General features: G+C 40.4%; 1 pseudogene; it reads left to right on the forward strand.

Moving 5' to 3' along the window:
* The first annotated feature begins 8,669 nt into the window (after positions 1-8,669).
* Positions 8,670-8,827, forward strand: LOC113931700 (annotated as a pseudogene).
* Positions 8,828-11,115: the final 2,288 nt, after the last annotated feature.

Genomic DNA, 11,115 nt, shown 5'->3' on the forward strand with positions numbered 1-11,115 from the left:
TCGAAAGGGCTCCGCACTGGAGCTCCACGCTGTTTCCGGGGCGACTTCTCACCACTCCCCTCACACCCCATCCAGTCGGGGCTCCAGGCACAGGAGCCAGCCACTTCCTTTCTTGGAAACCTAACACATACTCATACTGCTTTTGCTCCCGCTGCTAACTCAACCTTCAACAGCCTCTGCACCTCCTCAACCCCGCCTCATCCCTCGCCAATCAAAGCCTCCTTAACCAACTGAGACCTTCTCTGGCCCCCGGGGAAAGGATTCATCAATTCCTCCTCCAAACTGCCGTAACGCTTTAATTTAATTTTATTTTTTTCTCATGACATTACGAGGTAGTATACTTTGGGAGAGAAAGTGGTGGCGGGTAGGTTTTGTTTAAAATCCTACATTTACTACTTTTTAGGAGTCTGACTTTGGGCATGTCATCTAACCTCTCTGTGCCTTAATTTCCTTAGAACAAAAGGGACTGGTGTGATCTAAGTACTTAAAGATTATTTCCCTTGTTCATTCCTGGCATGTCCCACGTGCCAGTGTGCATGCACGCGCTCTCTCTCTACACACACACACACACACACACACGTGCATATATATTTTATGTATATATTTATTGAGTACCTGTATTGTACCTATATATTATATATCTGTAATATAAATATTATTATATTATATTATATATGTATATATTTATTGTATCTATTATACATATTACATATGTATATATGTAAAATATTAAATTATATATGTATATATATTTAATGAGTACCTGTACAGGAACTCAATAAATATTTGTGGGACGAATAGAAAATTAGTATATTCTTAATGACGGCTTCTCACTTGAACTGACGAGTTCCATTAGACCGTTGTACTCTGCTCCCAGGATGCAGCAAAGGTGTAGCAGTGAAAGACATGTAACCAGCTCTCACTTGCAGTCCAGCACTCACCAACTTGATCACTGTCATCATGGCCATCATTTTCTTCTTACTGCACTCTCTTTCCTATGCAACCTTGACTCCAAAGATGTAAAAGCACATAAGTACCTTTGCAATTGCAACTGGCATGGCTATATTGACATGAGATAAAATAAAATTTACAGGAATATGAATTAGTAGAGATAAAGACTTTAACTTCACAATGATAAAAGGCTTAATCCATCAGGAATATGTAATAGCTGTCTGTCATTTTGTTTGTGCTAAGAATAGGGCCACAATATATAAAAGGTTAATTAGTACAATTATAATGAGAAATTAAAAAATTTGCAAACAACATACTGGTCTGGGTAATGGATTAGTCAAGCAGATAAAATATTAGTAAAGATACCAACCATTAGAATTAAGCCATTAGCAATTTAAACATAACTGCTGCATGTTACTGAAGAATACAAATTCTAATAACTGCACACTGAACATTTGTAAACATGGACTGTATCTTTGGCCACAAAGCTAGCCTCAGTAAAAATCAAACGATTTCAATTATGGAATATTCTCTGTGGTCACAAAGTTATGTCAGAAATCAATTTCAAAAAGGTAAAATGAAAATTCTCATGTCTTTAGAAAATAAAAAGTACATTTTGAAAATCTTTGGGTAAACAAGTCTTAATAGAAATTAGAACTATCTTGAAGTATAAATTAATACACATACCGTATCTAAATATGTGGGATGAAGACAAAGCCATGCTTAGCAGGAAACTTATGCCTTAAATGCATATGTTAGAAAAGAATAAAGGATGAAAACTAATGCACTAATCATCTACTTAATAAGTTTAGAAAAGAAATGGAAAAATAAACCCCAAAAGTATAAATGGAAGATAATATTAAAGATGAAAGCCAAATTAATAAAATAGCAAACAGGCTGGCTCAGTTGGTGGAGTGTGTGACTCTTGATCTCGGGGTTGTACGTTTGAGCCCCACATTGGGTGCAGAGATTACTTAAAAATAAAATCTTTTTAAAAAAAATAGCAAACAGGGGCACATGTGCCTCAGTTGGTTAAGTGTCTGCCTTTGGTTTGGGTCATGATCTTGGAGTTGGGTCATGACCTTGGAGTCCTGGGATTGAGCCCCCTGTCAGGCTCCCTGCTCAGCAGGAAGTCTGCTTCTCCCTCTCCCTCTGCCCCTCCCCCTGCTTTGCTCTCTCTCTCTCTCTCACTTTCTCTCTCAAATATATAAATAAATTCTTTAAAAAAATTGCAAACAAATACACAGTAACAAGGGCCCCAAAAAACCCAAAAGTTGGTCCTCTGACATAAAGTTGATAGATTTCTGATTCCAGCACTGATGTGAAAAGGACTTAAAAGTTGTCATTTCCATTCTTTTTTTTAAAGATTTTATTTCTACGTAATCTCTGCACCCAACATGGGGTTCAAACCTACAACCCCGAGATCAAGAGTCACATGCTCCATTGACTCCAGGCACCCCGCCATTTCTGTTCTTAGAAAAAGAAAAAGGCTGAACCAATTGAAAATCAATGACTTTGCTTAAATCCTTCAGAGTACTGAGATATCAGGGCAAACCTCCACCCCAAAATCTGTAAAGACCGGCAAATACAGTTAATCATAACAAAGTACTGCTAACCTGTAGCAGAAGCCACTGGAGCCATAAACTGTTGAGAACACCTGAATGGTAACAGACAAGATGCTTTTTATAAGTGGTTAATCAGGAGTATTCAATGCAGATATTTTGCTTATCTCTATAAACAATTCATGGGGTGACTACCAGTGATCTCTTTACTACTGGAAATAGAGTTACTAGTGTCTTTAAATCTAGAAAGATTAGAGAATCCACTCCAGAAACAACAGAACCAATTCAGAAAAGTCGTCCCCCTAAAATTCTGTTCCTCTAGAACCACCTTAGTAAAAATAAAACCAACAGAATAGGATGGATAGATAGATAGAAGAAATTTTTACAGGAATATGCTCATGTAGTTATGGAGGCCCAGCAGCGCCTTGATCTGTTATCTGTAAGCTGGACAACCAGGAAAGCTGGTAGTATAATTCAATCCGAGTCCAAATGCCTGAGAACCAGAGAAGCCAATGGTATAAATCCAAGTCCAAAATCCTGAGAACTGAAAGCACCAATGTTCAAGACCAGGAAAAGATGGATGTCTCAGCTTAAACAAAGAGAGCAAATTTGCCATTCCTCTACCTTTTTGTTCTATTCCAGCCGTCAACAGATTGGATGATGCCCACCTCCAGTGGGAAGGGAGATCTTCTTAGCTCAGTCTACCAATTCAAATGGTAATCTTTTCCAGAAACACCCTCACACACACACCCAGAAGTAACATTTTAGCAGCTATCTGGGTATACCTCAGTCCAGTCAAGTTAATATATAAAATTAACCATTACAGGAGACCCCTCTTATTTTTGTCCTAAGGTCTTCAACTGGTTGAATAAGGCCCACCCATGTTATGGGACATAACCTGCTTTACTCAAAGTCTGCTTTTTAATTTATTTTATTTTATTTATTTGAAAGAGAAAGAGAGAGAGAGAGAGAGCGCACAAGCAGAAGGAGCAGGAGAGGGAGAAGCAGGCTCCCCACTGAGCAGGGAGCCCATGCAGTGCTAGATCCCAGGACCCTGGGATCATGACCTGAGCAGAAGGCAAACGCTTAACTGACTGAGTCACCCAGGTGCCCCAAGTCTGCTGTTTTAAATGCTGATCATACCTAAAAAATACCTTCACAGTGACATCTAGACTGTGTTTGACCAAATACTGAGGTACTATGGCCTAGGCAAATTAACACTTAAAATTAATCATCACAAGGGACATTACGTAGTGGTAAAGAGTTAAGTTCTCTAGAAAGACATAAATGTGTATATTGCTAACAAGATTGTCAAAATACATGAAAAAAAACTGATAAAAATGTAAGAAGAAATAAACAAATCATGTATTGGAGTTGGATACTCCTGTCAAATAAAAACAAATCTGGACTTAGATAAGGAGAGACTTTATTCAGAAGAAAGACTGTTGCAATAGGGACATCTACCCCTATTTCAGAAAGCTGCAAGCATTTCAAAATCAAACAAAAATGTAAGCAGTATCTAAGGGGAAGTCGGACAAATGAGAAGGAATATCTAGCAAGATTGACAAGAAAATTGTCTCACTGTGGTCAGCCAATTCTCAAAATAAACTGATAAGAGGAGATGTTCTGCATTTTAGTGCCTGCTCAAGCTTGGGGACAAGCAAAGTTCAGGGGCCCTAGGGAGGAGAGCAGCCTAACTAAATTTTGGTCAAGACAAAGCAAAGAGTAAGAAATGGGCAACTGTGAATTCTTGGTTACTTCAAAACTCCTATATTAGCAATTGATAGATCAAACAGGCAGAAAATCTGTAGGGTGTAAACGACATAAACAGCACCATCAGTCAACATGATCTGAGATTTATAAAGTAATCCATTCAACAATAAGAGAATCCATCTTCTTCTCAAGTTACCCATACAATTCACCAAGATAAACCACGTTCGGGGCCATAAAACACACCCCATCCCCTTTTTAAAAAAATCATTATGGAGTGACATCAACAAGATACTGAAGTAGGAATTCCAAAAACCTATCAATTCCGCAATAATTCACAGACAAATTCCCTTTGCAAGAAATCTAGATACTAACTGAAAGTCTCCTGCACTCAGGAGAAGGCAGAATGAGACACTGAAGCCAGTAGGAAGATTTGGAACACTCTCTCACTGGAGTCCCTGACTCAGTCCCAGCACCATACCAACAGAAAGAGATCCCTTAGCTCCCAGCTTCACCCAGGGGAGGGAGGGAGTTGGTTCACACATCCAGCAGCCCAACCCTTTTCAAGGGGGCTCCCTAGAGAGGACTGGTTTGTCTTGCTAGTCCTGCAGTTCTAACACATCCTGCAGTTCTTTTTTTTTTTTTTTTCCCAGATTTTATTTATTTATTTGAGAACGAGAACAGGGGTGGGAAGGTGAGGGAGGGACGAGCAGAGGGGGAGAGAGAGGGCCAATTGACTCCTTGCTGAGCACCGAGCCAGAGGCAGGGCTCGATCAACCAACCCCACGCCCATAGATTTGGCTGAGACCACTGACCAGATCCGCCCCCCACCACACCCCGCAAGATCCCAGGTGTGGGGAAGGAAAGAGTTGTTGATCCGTGTGTCCAGCTTCCTCCCTTCTCCAGGGATGCCCAAAGAACTAGCGTCTCTCTTACCAGTCCTGGAGTTCAAACAGGACCTGCATTTTCTACCCACCCGAGGGAGAGAGGCTGTGGCTTGGGCCGGTAAATGCCGTTGAGCCTTCCCCTGCTCAGTAGAGTGAGCAGTTGGAAAATCCCAACTCTTGGTTTCCCCTTGGAGAAGGAAAGAGTTATTAGAGGCCCCCCGGAACCTGTGACAGGTTGATTGATGGGAATCTTGTGCCTAATGTCGCCAGCCAGTGAAGACTGGGAGAAGTGCCTGCTTTGTCTCATGCACAGACACCAACATAGAATGTCAAGGAAAATGAACAAAGATATTCTAAACAAAGGAACAAGGTAAATCTCCAGAAACCAATCCTAATAAAAGAAGCCATACAACACATATTTTCATACCACAAAGCAATCAAATTAGAAATCAGTAACAGGAAGAGAGTTCTAAAGTTTCCAAATATTTGCAAGTTGAAAAGCACATTTTGAAATAACACAATGAACAAAGAAGAGGTCTTAAGAGATTTTTAAAAAATATTTTGAACCTAATGAATATAAAAATACAACTGATCAAACTTTGTGACATGCATAGAAAGTAGAGTTTAGAAGAAAATTTATATAGGGGCGCCTGGGTGGCTCAGTCGTTAAGCATCTGCCTTCTGGGCGCCTGGGTGGCTCAGTTGGTTAAGCGACTGCCTTCGGCTCAGGTCATGATCCTGGAGTCCCGGGATCGAGTCCCACATCGGGCTCCCTGCTCAGCGGGGACTCTGCTTCTCCCTCTGACCCTCTTCCCTCTCGTGCTCTCTATCTCTCATTCTCTCTCTCTCTCAAATAAATAAATAAAATCTTAAAAAAAAAAAAAGCATCTGCCTTCTGCTCAGGTATGATCCTAGGGTCCCAGTCAAGTCCCGAATCAGGCTCCCTGCTCAGTGGGGAACCTGCTTCTCCCTCTCCCTCTGCTACTCCCCCTGCTTGTGCGCTCCTTCTCTTTCTACCTCTCTCTCTCACAAATAAATAAAAAATAAAATCTTTAAAAAAAGAAATGAACAAAGATCTATTATCTTTAATTTAAAGTTCCATCCTAGGAAACTAAAGGGAAAAAAAAGAACATATAAGTCTAAAAATAGCATGAAAATAGAAATAGAAAATATTAGAGCAGAAATCAATGAAATTGAAAATAGGGAAAATAGAGAAAGATCAAAGAAATCTAGGGACACCTGGGTGGCTCAGTCAGTTAAGCATCTGCCTTTGGCTTGGGTCATGATCTCAGGGTCCTGGGATGGAGCCCCGCATCGGGCTCTCTGCTCAGCCGGGAGTCTGTTTCTCCCTCTCACTCACCCTCTGTGCTCTTCCTCTTTCTCTCTCTCTCTCTCCCTCTCTTAAATAAATAAATAAATAAATATCTTTAAAACTGAATAGTTCTATAATTATTAAATAACTTGCATTAGAAATAATAATAATCTTCCTATATTGAAAGCTGCAGGTGCAAAGAACTTCACTGGTAGTTCTACCAACCATTCAAGAAAACAATAATTCCAGCACTACACAAACTGTTATTCCTAATAATAGAATAAGAAGGTACAATTTGCAGCTCATTCATTGAGTCTAACACCTTGTTAACAGAACTTTTTTTTCTGTTAACAGACTCTTAACAAGAGCTGTATAAGAGAGGAAAATTACACGTGCATCTCATTCAAAAGTATACAAGTAAAAGTCCTCACAAAATACCAACCACACACAAAAGGATGATGCATCATTACATTGTGGAGGTACTTCACAAATGGTGGTTTTGTTTCACTTTAAAATTTTACTTAGTGTAATGTACCATATTAAAAAAGGAAAATCATATGATTATTAAAATAGGTGGAATAAAATTATTTGATAAAATTAATAACACATTCATAATAAAAACACTTAGCTAAATACCTATAGGAGGGCGCCTGGGTGGCTCAGTTGGTTGGGCGACTGCCTTCGGCTCAGGTCATGATCCTGGAGTCCCGGGATCGAGTCCCACATCGGGCTCCCTGCTCAGTGGGGAGTCTGCTTCTCCCTCTGACCCTCTTCCCTCTTGTGCTCTCTATCTCTCATGCTCTCTCTCTCAAATAAATAAATAAAATCTTTAAAATAAAATAAAATAAAATAAAATAAAATAAAATAAAATAAAATAAATAAATACCTATAAGAGAACTTCCTTTAATTGAAAGCTGACAGCTACAAAATACACTTTAGGGTGACACACTGAGCAATTTCCACTGAAATCTGGAACAACCCAAAGATGTCCACTACCACCACTTCCATTGATCATTTGTACTGAGGTCCTAACCGGCATGGTAAAGTTTTATTCATTAGAAAGAAAGGAAAAGATGACATTATACATATATTATATGATTATGCACATAAAATACAAAATAATATAGAAATAAATTATCAGAATAAGTAAGTTTAGCAAGTTCTCCGTAATAAAACATAAGAGAATGGAATTTATATGTACCATCAGGAAATAAAAAATGATATTTAAAAAGATAACATCTATGGGGCCATAAAAAATATCAATTATCAGTGTGCCTGGCTGGCTCAGTGGGTGGAGCATGTGACTCTTGTCCTCGGGGTCATAGTTCAAGCCCCAAGATGGGCATAGAACTTACATTAAAATATATATATAATGAAAAAATACATATCAATTTTCTAAAATTAAACATAACAAAACAGGTGAAGACCTCTGTGCAGAATACATCATTGAGAGAAATTAAAGAAGACCTAAATCAATGTTCAGTATATCACATTTATGGTTTGGAAAACTTAATATTTGTAAAATGTCAATTACCCTTAAGTTGATCTATGAATTCAGTGAAAACCTAATCAATGGATCTACACAGATTTTTGTGGCAATTGACAAAATGATTCTAAAATATACATAGAGACACAGAGGCAAAAATGAGGCACTTTTGAAAAAGAAGACTAAAATGTAAGGACTTGAACTACCAGATATCAAAAATAATTATAGAGGGGCGCCTGGGTGGCTCAGTTGGTTGGGCGACTGCCTTCGGCTCAGGTCATGATCCTGGAGTCCCTGGATCGAGTCCCGCATCGGGCTCCCTGCTCAGCGGGGAGTCTGCTTCTCCCTCTGACCCTCTTCCCTCTCGTGCTCTCTCTCTCTCATTCTCTCTCTCTCAAATAAATAAATAAAATCTTTAAAAAAAAATAATTATAGAGTTATAGTAATTAAGGCAGTGCGATATTGGTGTAGGGATAGTAAAATGGACAGAACAGAAAAGAGAAGGTAGAAATAGAGTATAAAGGTTCAGGTCACCAATTTCCAACATGTGCGGAGGGGGGATTCCCACACCAAAAAGCAATTCTCGGGACTCCAGCTGGGAGTCCTACAATTCAACCCAATTCTGACACTATCAACCCAGAGGGCGTGTCAGACCCTCACGAGTTAAGGGCTCAGTCCTACAAGGCTGTCGCACTCCCACTCCCACTCCCAGCTCCAGACGCCATTCGCAAGCCCAGGTGCTTGGGACTAAGCGGCTATAAATCGCTTCTCGGCCTTTTGGCTAAGATCAAGTGTAGTAGAAATCAGAGGTTCCCACCAACTCTTCCTCAGGTTCAATTAATTTGCTAGAGCAGCTCACAGAACTTAGAGAAACATTTTCCTTACCAGATCAGTGGTTGGTTATAAGAGGATGTAACTCAGGAACAGCCAGGCGGAAGAGTGAGGTAGGGCGAGGTCTGGAGAAAGGGCACGCAGCTTCCCTGCCCTCTCCGGGCCACTATTCTCCCCAAATCTCCCCGTGTTCACCAACCCAGAAACCCTCCCGAACCCCTCCTTTTGGGTTTGATGGAGGCTTTGAAACAGAGGCAGGATTAAGTCATTGGCTGGTTCAACTTCTGCCGCTCCCCTCCCCTGAGTCAGGGGGTGGGCTGAAAGTTCCTACCCTCTAATCTTAGTTGGCTCCTCTGGCAACCAGCCCCCATCTTTAGGTTACCCAGGGGCTTTCCAAAAGTGACCTCATTAACATAACAAGACACCTTTATGGTTCTCAGCACTTAGGAAATTCCCAGGGTTTTAGGAGCTCTGTGCCAGAGATAAGAGGGAGGTCAAATATATTCATTATAAATCACAATATCACATAGAACCTTGCATAAATAGATATTTGATTTATGACAAAAATAGCACTGCAGAGTGGGGGAAAGATTAATTTTTTTCTAATGGGGCTGAGACACTTAGTATCCACAGGGAAAAAAATGAAAAAAAAGTTAAACTTACCCTGACTTCCTCGCACACACATCCAGGCATACCTTGGAGGTACTGTGGATTCGGTTCCAGACTAGCACAATAAAGCAAATATCACAATCAAGTGGATCAGGCGAATTTTTTGGTTTCCCAGTGCATATAAAAGTTACGTTTGGGGCACCAGACTGGCTCAGTCAGAAGAGCATTCTACTCTTGATATCAGGTTCGTGAGTTCAAGCCCCACATTGGGTGTAGCGATGATGTAAATATATAAATAAACTTTTAAAAAAGTGATATTTACACTATACTGTAGTCTACTAAGTATGCAATAACACTGTGTCTTTAAGAAGTACATACCTTAATTTAAAAATACTTTATTACTAAAAAATGCTGGGGTGCCTGGCTGGCACAGTGGAACATGGGACTCTTGATCTCAGGGTTGTAGATTTGAGCCCCACGTTGGGTGTAGAGGTTACTTAAAAATAAAATCTTTAGGGGCACCTGGGTGGCTCAGTCAGTTGAGCGTCCAACTCTTGATTTCGTCTTAGGTCATGATCCGAGGGTTCTGGGAGTCAGCCCTCTCTCTTTGCCCCTCCCCCCTGCTCCTGGGCTTGCACAGGCTCGCGCTCTCCCTCTCTCTCTCTCTCTCTCTCTCCAGTGTGCTCTCTCTCTCAAATAAATAAATAAAATCTAAAAAAAATGCAATTATCTTTGAAGTGCAATAAAGCAAAGCACAATAAAACAAGGTATACTTGTACATCAACATACACAGCCCCTCCTCATTATTTACAGATTCTGTATATGCGAATCCATCTGCTCACTAAAATGTATTTCTAATCCCCAAGTCAATACTTGCAGTACTTTGTGAACATTCATGCTCATGGGAAGAGCAGTGGATTTGAGTCACTCAATACATACATTGCCAGGTCACATTGAACAAGGCAATGATCTACCTTCCTGTCTCAGCTCTCATACCATAAACAAGTATTCTCTTCGGTCTGTTGAGTGCCATATTTTTAAATTTTTGGGGGGTGTCTGGGTGGCTCAGTTGGTGAAGCGACTGCCTTCGGCTCAGGTCATGATCCCGGAGTCCCGGGATCGAGTCCCGCATCGGGCTCCCTGCTCGGCAGGGAGTCTGCTTCTCCCTCTGACCCTACCCCCTCTTGGGCTCTCTCTCTCACTCTCTCTCTCAAATAAATAAATAAAATTTTGAAAAAAAAAATTTTTTTTTGCTTGTTGTCGGTGATTTTGCTGTTTAATATGGTCTCCAATGTTGAAGTGATGTCTAATGTTCCTGAGAAGGCTGTGAAGTCCATCACAAAGAAAATATGAGTCTTAATAAGCTTTGTTTAGGCATGAGTGCGGTTGGCCATGAGTTCAAGGTTAATGAAACAATATGGAATATCTAAAAGTAAGAGCAACGATGAGAGGAAAATAAGTGTTTACTTGGGATCAAAGAATTGCAATTTGGGGAGCACAATTCCAGCAGTAGCCAGAAAAGTATCCTACCTGTGGGGTAAAAGCAAGAGGTTTTTATGAAGAAGAGAAAGGAGGGAGGCAATTACATGACTTGGATAGGAGACACAAAATACATTGTCATTGGCACTAACAGGTTAAGCTGCTGGTGACACCCTCCTCAACTATTCTGTCTTCAGAAAGTCCATAAGCAGACTTCAGGAACAATTGCTGCTTCTGGCCCAGCCAAGAGTCTTTTTGCTTGTTCAAGAGTTCATTAGCCATTTGTTT

The sequence above is a fragment of the Zalophus californianus genome, chromosome X, assembly GCF_009762305.2.
Source record: "Zalophus californianus isolate mZalCal1 chromosome X, mZalCal1.pri.v2, whole genome shotgun sequence".
NCBI lineage: Eukaryota > Metazoa > Chordata > Mammalia > Carnivora > Otariidae > Zalophus > Zalophus californianus.